Here is an 8,895-nt window from a genome sequence, read left to right on the forward strand (position 1 = left end):
AATCAAACACATACACTTTAGAAATTAAATTTATTAGCAAACATACAATTTTGATCAAATCGTAGAAACAATTTCCATAAATTACTTTACAAAAAAATATATCAGATTTGTCCATATAGATTCACATACACGAGTAGAAAGTATTTGCGATAACATAACTAAAGTTATGTAAGACTCTTGGGTATGGGTACCAAAACGACGTAGAGGGCCGATGTGGCACCTCCACAACGCAGTTATAACGTAGAAAACACCGTCATTTAGCTCATTCTTGTATAATGTGTTGGCGTTATAACGTCTTGAAACCAGACAATTTGCACAAAATGGTCATAAGACCGTTGCCAACTATTAACTTAAAAAAAATTAAAAAATTAAAAAATTAAAAAAAAACATTATTTTTTTTACATATAAATACGTACCATTTTACCACTTTTTCTTTTCACCATTCTTTTCTTTCTCTTTATATTTTATACAGTTCAGTACCCTCTTCAACCAAAAAAATGGAGCAAAACCCAAACGCAAACCAACAACCAAACTCAACCTCTCCGATCGGATTCGCCCAAAATGAAAATATATAAACCTATTAAACTCTCAAAGTTCGTTGCCTATACCATCTCAATAAACTTCTTTCAATCACACCTCACCTCCAATATAGTTTTCTTCATCACCCTAAATTCAAAAACAAAAAATAGGTTAAAACCCAAATTTACAACAAAACATTTTCGGTACTTTTTCATCGATGCTAAATGTCCAAACACAGACAACCACCCAACCAGTACCCACACAACCATCGGTAGAAATAGTTACCGAAATGCAAGTGGGTGGGTAGTAGGAGAGGGAAAGGGAAATGTAAAACGGTTGTCACGGAAAATAAAGAAATTCCATAATGGTAGACACCAAATGAAGAGTACGCTTTAGCGGTAGCATGGTGTGGGACTTCGAAAAATGAAAGTCGCGGAAATGGTATATAGAAGGTTGCTTATTGGGAAGCGATGTTCGCCTAATTTCACGGTATCTTGAAGAAAAAACATACTGCAATTGCGATATACTTAATAGTAAATGGACTCAAATGAATAGGAGGTGCACAAAATTCAATGGGATCTACAACAAGCTTCATTCGAAAAAAGTAGAGCGGTTGCAACGACTTTGGCTTGTTTAAATCTGTAAAAAAACAATATCGAGTCGAGATTGGTCATGTGTTCGTGTTTGATAAATCATGGGAGATGCTATGAAGAGATCCAAAATGGACTAACACTCCAACATCGACGGAGGTCCACTATCGAGTCGAGATGGGTCATGTGTAAGGGTGTCAAAAAACCTCGAACCCGACTAACCCGACCCGACCCAAACCCAAATTAGATAAATAGGTTCGGGTTTAATTGGGTCTAAAAAGAAAATTCGGGTTATTCGGGTTAACCCAACAAAGCCGAAAGTTATATAGGATCGGGTTTCGGGTTGAGTTTTTTGATTTTTTTGGGGTTCGAGTGAACCCGAATAACCCGATTAATGGTATCTATATGCAAACACAATTTACTAACAGTTAAATGCATATGATAAAACCCTTTTATGATTTTAAGATTACCTTGACTATTCATGTACATATATACTTTAAGCATTCCACATTATACAACAGTCATTGTAAGACCTTTTGAATTGGTGCACAGGGACATCTTCGAAATCAAAGAATGCAAAACATTATAAAAGAAAATTGACTAATATTTTCCATTGCTACATTGTACAGTACGCTATGTTCACAAACAAATCCATGTATATAACTTTTTTACCGATTTGCATTTTACTATATTTATATTAAATGGTTCAACGATTATAACACTATATATATATATATATATATATATATATATATATATATATATATATATATATATATATATATATATATATATATATAATCTTGTTAACAAGCTTAAGATTAAATACTCATCTTCAAACTAATTCGCAACTATTTTAATTAAACAACATTTATTGTATTTTATAGTCCATCTTACATCCTAACTTGATTAACCCGACTAACTCGACCCTAATAACCCCGAAACCCGATTAACCCGAACCCGACTAACCCATACCTTAATAGGATTAAGGTCGGGTTTCAGGTAAAACTTCATTTTAAAAAAGAAACCCGACCCATATAACCCGAAACCCGATCGGGTTGACCAGAATAACAGCCCTAGTCATGTGTCGACCTCAACATCGATGAGATTTTGAACGACATCAAAAAGATCTCCCCTCCACGACAACAGCTAGGACACAACAAATTGAAGTGGCAAAACATGCACATAAAGTTGACAGAAAAACAAAACATATGGCAGAAATTGAAGAGAAGTTCAAGGAACACAATTTACTTCTATATATATATATATATATATATATATATATATATATATATATATATATATATATATATATATATATTGTTGTTTGAGCTCATGGATTTCCTTCGTAATCGACAAGAGGAGAATAAGCGGCGTGAGCGACAAGAAATGGTGAACAAGTTGTCAAGTCTTGGGAGTAGCGCGGAAGATTTGGCATCCGAGGATGCGGAAGTGGTACGAGTGACGAAGGCATAGATTCGGGCAAAACATTTGTGCTATTCTCAGGACTATCATTTTATGTTTTAAATTTCTTGTAATTTTTTTAGTCTTATATTTTTTTAAAATTTAAATGTTAAGGTTAATTTAAATAGTATGTTTTAGAAAATTATAATTGTTTTATATTTATTAAAAAAAACTCGAAAAAAGTTAATGACATGGAAATTATTTAGTGTTATAAGACGATAACCATTTCTTAAAGCATCTATCGATAAGGGTTGAATCGAACAGGTTCGGAACAGAACCGATTTTCCTATATTATAAGAACCGGGAACCGGACCGCCGGTTCCGCTTCCGGTCCAGGTTTTTCAGTTATTTTTCAAACTAGAACCGGTTGAAATATTATAGATGATATGTTGTCTTCCAGACCTTGTAAATGATTTAATATTTAACCAAATTATGACTTTTTACATTCTAAATTAAAGTACAAACACTAAATTACATGATGAAAAAAGAATCAGGTAATTCCGACTTCATATGAGTGGGTTATGCGCATTTTATAAGCGGGACAAATTCCAAAAAAAAATGTTGAAACAGAAAATACGCAGCATTGATATGCTGTCTTCCGAGGTCTATAACTGATTCAATATCTAACCAAAATATGTGTTTTTATAGTCTAAAATGAAGTACAAACACCAAATTATATACTGAAAAAAAAATTAAATATTTTCGACGTCATATGAATGAGTTATACACATTTAAAAAAATGGGACAGATTCAAAAAAATAAAAAAAAAATGTTGAAATTGAGAAAACGCAGAATCAATATTTTTTCTTTTGGTGCATGTGTCTGATTCAATATCTAATCAAAACATATGTATGTAGTCAAAAATGAATTACAAACTCCAACTTATATGTTGGAAAAAAAATCAAATAATTCTGATTTTATATGAATGAGTTACGCACATTTTAAAAAAACGGAAAAATTCTGGTTTTTAGAACCGATATTGGTTTTCATAAAAATGGAAAACCGGTAATCGGACCTTGTTACCAATTTCGTTTTCGGTTCTTGTCCGGTTCCGGTTCTGACAGTGCTAATGCTCTATCCCTAAACACGGCTTGTGTGTTATAACACAAACTTTAGTGTTATAAGACAACTGGTCTCATGTTTACCTTTCTCTTATATAATACCTCCTTATTCATTATCCTTCAATTTTGATGACTACATGATATTCCAAACTAATATTAATAAAAACAAGTTCTTGATTTCAAGGTATTTTGTTAAAAAACAATATAATCTTTTAAACGAATAGACCAATAAAATTTTCATATATTATTAACTTGGTTATTTTTAAACATTGTTGAGCATACCGATATCTTTACCCTATACTAACTATGAATTGCAAAAAACTTAAACAATACAGGAATTGATCTAGAAAAAAAAATTAATTAAATTCCCAGCTGGGAAATTATGAAGAAATTACACCAAATTAAAGAAAAAATTAAAAGAATTCCCAGGTGTCCTTCCCCACATCAAGATCATTTTTGAGCTTCCTGCTTCCTCCTCCTACATTTCATATTACAACATGATTAATTATATAAATTAAGAATTCCCCAAAAGAATTTTAATGGCAAAACCAAAGCTCTTCTTTAGCTTTCCCTTTTATGCCACCATCTGCTCCTGCTCTATATACATCTGCTCAATCCACTGCGGCAGTTTATCCCCGCCGGCGCCGCCGTATCTATGCTTTTCCGGTGAACTATGCAGCCCAACTCCAACATCTTTAACCAGTGTATTCACCCATGAAACATCTGGTTCATTATTCATATTTACAGCTGCACCACCACCGTATCCGAAAGATGCAGATTTTCTAAGCTTATTTGCATCTTCACCACTGTAACCCCACTCCAGTTTCCCGTCCGGCGAACCCCATTCGGTAAAAGTGGAGGTTTGTTGAGGGACTGACCGGAGACTCATGGTGGCTCCTGCTCCTCGGTCGATGAAGCTCTGACTGCGTTGCTTGGTGAAGGAACCAGATCTCGAATTCATGACTGCCTGAGCAACTGCCGCCGACGAATCAAACCCATAACTAGCCGGTTTTCTCACCGGAGAAGATGAGTAGTTTGGTGAAGGGTAGGACGCACGAAGTGGGTTTGAATTTTGTCGGAATTGTTGATGACTGGTTGGAGATTGCAACTGGATAGGTGAGTTTGTCATTGAAGATGACACTTTCGGAGATAACCCATGAAATTGGGATAATAAAGACTGATCAAGAGATCCAAAAACGTCGTCGAGATTAGTTGGTTTTAAATTCAGTTCCCCAAATCGATTGTTGTGGTTGTAAAGATTAGTTGCTAGATCATCGATCATTTGCCTTCGTTGTTGCTGTTGAGTTCTAATGTTCTCCGATCCAAGCAACTCCATATCGATTTCCAAATCTCTTGCGTTCAAAGCCGTCTTCAACCTACTCCCCGGAAGTTGCAGCGCCGGCGGCGTCAAATGATTCACCTTGTTCTGCCACATCGGAGATGTAGGAGGGGACATCGGTGGAGTTGAACCAAGCGCCAATGGGCTCATCGAACCCATTTCCATTGAATTTACAGCAACAGATCCTGATTTTGGAGAAGGAAGAGCTGATCCAGTAGAAGCGTACACTGGCCGGAGCTCCTCCACCCTGTGTGCGAAAAAACAAACTTTTCTAGCACATCCGATTTCATCTTTACATAAACGAGTTCTGTATTGAGCAGGGTGAAGCCATGATTCAAACACTCCATGTGCATATTCGCAGGAATCTCCTTTCACACAGCTTCCTTTTCGAAACTCCGGGCAAGGAACGCAGCTGTAGTTAAACTTTCTGAGGTCACGGCGGCGGGCGTTCTCGCCGGGATGAACGAACGGGCACTCTGTCCAGTCATGAGTGTAAGCTCTTGAGCATGGTTTCACCTTAAACGTATACATCCTAAACTCATCGGACCCATAAACGCCATTGTTGATATCAGGCATCGATACATCAACTGGATACTCCTTTTTAGCGGAAACAACTTCTTTTTCTTCGATTTGTTCTTCATCGCTTCCATCTTCAATCCCAAAACCCCTCAACAACATCTCCAAAACTCTTGGTTTTGTTGATTTGATCCCACGAGCAATCAAGTCGCCGGGTTTGTTGCCTTCACCGTCGGTTAAGTTAACATCGGCGGAAGCTTGAAGCAAAAGCTTCACAACCTCAACGGACATCGGAGACCCACCTGAAGCAGCGCAGTGGAGAGCGGTGGCGCCGTCGGAATCGGAGATTCTGTTAACATCAACCTTCTTCGTGTTGATTATGTATTTGACAACATGAATGCTTCCATACATTGAAGCAATCATGAGAGGGGTTCGTTCTTCCAGCCCCATCTTCCCTTTACACCCATTTCTTCTTCCATACCAAAAGCTGATCTCATCTAAATTTCCCCCCTTCTCTTCCACCATGTTAATAAACCCAGAAACATCATCAGCAGCTGCTAATTCCAGCAAATTCGAGCATTTCAAGAACAATCCATTGTATTTCTCTTGAAACTTCTCTCCATCCATGACAATATGAAGTTTACCCTGTGTAATCTTACACATGAAAACCTGCAAAATTTTAACAAACCCCATTAACAATCTGTACCCAAATGGCCAAACAAAAAGAAAAAAAAAAACTATTTAGTTCATTGAAGAGAAGTATCATACCTTTAAGAGTGATGATTTCAGATTTGATAAGATGAATGAAGTAAGTGTCGATTGGATCGATGAAGAGAGTGAGTTGGGAGTTGGGGTGAAGGATTTATCTTATATGATGTTGGAAATGAAGATACAAATAGAGTATCGCAGATAGCACACGCTATGGAAGGAGCGGAGGAAGGTGAGATTTTTTCTTCTTTCTTCTATGTTTCTTTGGTCCAAGTCAAAGCTTTCAACAATGGTGGATAAAAGCAAGTTTTCTGAAATGAAATGAAATTCAAATGCAAATTTAGATTCAAATGAATGTGGAACCTGCAATCTACTGATATCTGACTGGCTTTCAACGGGCTTGTCCAGTGGAGTATGAGCTTGAACCGGCTGGAAATGATTTAGAATCCCACGCGCATCGGTTAGGGCGCGACGTTTTTAAAGATATGGATGATGACGTGGGGATCTGTAATTGGTTAGTGTCAGTGAGTGGCGCGTGGGATTTTAAACAAGATTGGATCGGGTGACTGGTTAAAGATTCCAGGAGAGTGGTCACGCGTGACGCGGTCTCTTTACGTTTTACTCGTTCCGTTATTTCCCACGTGTTGCAATGTTCTAATTATCATTATATGGAAGGAATTTTCCTATCACCCTACCATATTCATTTGAAACTCTCATTTATTTTTCCTTTCACTATATTCATTTGAAATTCTTATTAAACTCTCATTTATTTTTTATATTCATTTGAAACTCTAATGACTTTTCAATTTCTTTCTAATAATCATTATAAATTAGTTAATAGGATTAAATAAATATCAAACCTAAAGTATAATCATATATATAAACTAAATTTCAATATTAAAAAAATATTTTTACTTCTACAAATAAAGTTATGTTTTTTTTAACTTTTAACATATTTACTTAGTCTATTAATTTTAATATATTGTTGGATGTAATTATTATCATTTTAAAAGTACAACTTTTAAATAATTTGTATAAAATACTTAAATTATAAATTTAAATATAACATTATAGGATCAACTTAAATATAAATTTTGGTTTAACTTAAACAACACAAAGAATATTTTGTAAATAGTTAAAAGTGATAAATTATAGTGTCTTTCTAATAATGATTATAAGTTGGTTAATAAGGTTAAATAAATATCAAACCTAAGGTGTAATCATAAATAAACTAAATTTCAATATTAAAATAATATATTTATTTCTACTTATAAAGTTATGTCTTTAACTTTTAACATATTATACTTAATTTATTAGATTTAATATGTTGTTGTATGTAAACCATTATCAATTTAAAGCTACAACTTTTGAACAGTTTGGAAAAAAAAAATACTTAAATTGTTAATGCAAATATTACATTACAGTGTTAACTTAAATATAAATTTCAGTTCCACTTAAAAAACTCAATGAATATTTTGTGAATAGTTAAAACTGATAAATTGTAGTGCTAAATGCAAAAAACTAAATTATAATCTCAATTTAACTAAAATATTTCCTAAAGATATTTCTATAATCGTTAAAAGTTTTCAAATAAGTAAAAATTACTTACAATAACAATAGTTAAAAATAACTCTATATAAATGATTATATTGTTACCTTTAAAATCAAAAAATAATGTTTGATGTTTTAAATAATTATAATAATAATAAAAATTAAAACGTTATGCAAATAAATTTTAGAAAATTAATTAACAATAACAACAACTATAAATAACATTAAACCATATATTAGATTTAACTTTTTTCATGAATAACTCGCGGGTAGAAGTCATTCAAACAATTGAGATTATACAGTTATAATAGATGTATATATTATCATATAATTCAAAATAATCAATATATTATATTAATTTAGTATACAAATTATTATTCCAATTTAACGACAACGTTATTGTTATATTAAAAAAACATATATTTGTAAATATTTTAACTATATAGGTGTTTATGTGCAACGCGCGGACATTCGCCTAGTTTTTGATAAATCTAAGTTGAAAAAATACAAATCACACTACTCCCATAAATTATTTTTTAAAATTTAATCAAAAATTACAAAAATATAGTAAATTACATTGTTGGTCTATGTAATTTGATCAAATTCATAGTTTTGGTCCTTAGGTTAAAAAATCAATAGGCTACATCCTTATAATTTTAACAAAATACTCCCTCCGTTCCAATATTATTGTCTACAGACAAAAAACACAAATATTAAGAAAAACATTAATTACCACTAACTTTATTTAATAAAATGACAGTTTTGTCCTTACTTTGCATTTAATGTTCTATTAAATGCTTAGTTGGTTAAGTAATAATGATGAGATATTTTGGTAAAAATGTTATTTATTTTTAGAAGTGGACTATTATTTTAGGACAAACCAAAAAGGAAATATGGACTATAACTTTGGGACGGAGGGAGTATAGTCTTCATCTTTTTATCCATACAAAAAGAATACTTTGCCATTTCTTATATTATAATCTTTAACAAGATTAAATTGAAAAAGAACCCACCCCATCCATTGTCTTCAGCCATGTCCATATTTCATCCATGACCACCATTAAATCTCTTACCATCAACACTCCTATCACCCTCCACCACGCATCACCAACTAATAAACTACCCGCCTCTTCCATCTTTCTCGTCT

General features: G+C 33.4%; 1 pseudogene across 1 annotated transcript; it reads right to left on the bottom strand.

Annotated features, from left to right (window-relative positions):
- Nucleotides 1-3,972: 3,972 nt before the first annotated feature.
- On the bottom strand, nt 3,973-6,468 carry LOC145137999 (zinc finger CCCH domain-containing protein 29 pseudogene; annotated as a pseudogene). The gene is made up of 2 exons (XR_013721293.1): nt 6,258-6,468; nt 3,973-6,158 (listed from the first exon to the last, which is right to left on the bottom strand). The product of XR_013721293.1 is annotated as a zinc finger CCCH domain-containing protein 29 pseudogene (transcript).
- Between the last annotated feature and the right edge of the window lie 2,427 nt (nt 6,469-8,895).

The sequence above is a fragment of the Lactuca virosa genome, chromosome 9 (genome assembly GCF_052849685.1).
Source record: "Lactuca virosa cultivar CGN04683 chromosome 9, Lactuca_virosa_CGN04683_v6, whole genome shotgun sequence".
Taxonomy (NCBI): domain Eukaryota; kingdom Viridiplantae; phylum Streptophyta; class Magnoliopsida; order Asterales; family Asteraceae; genus Lactuca; species Lactuca virosa.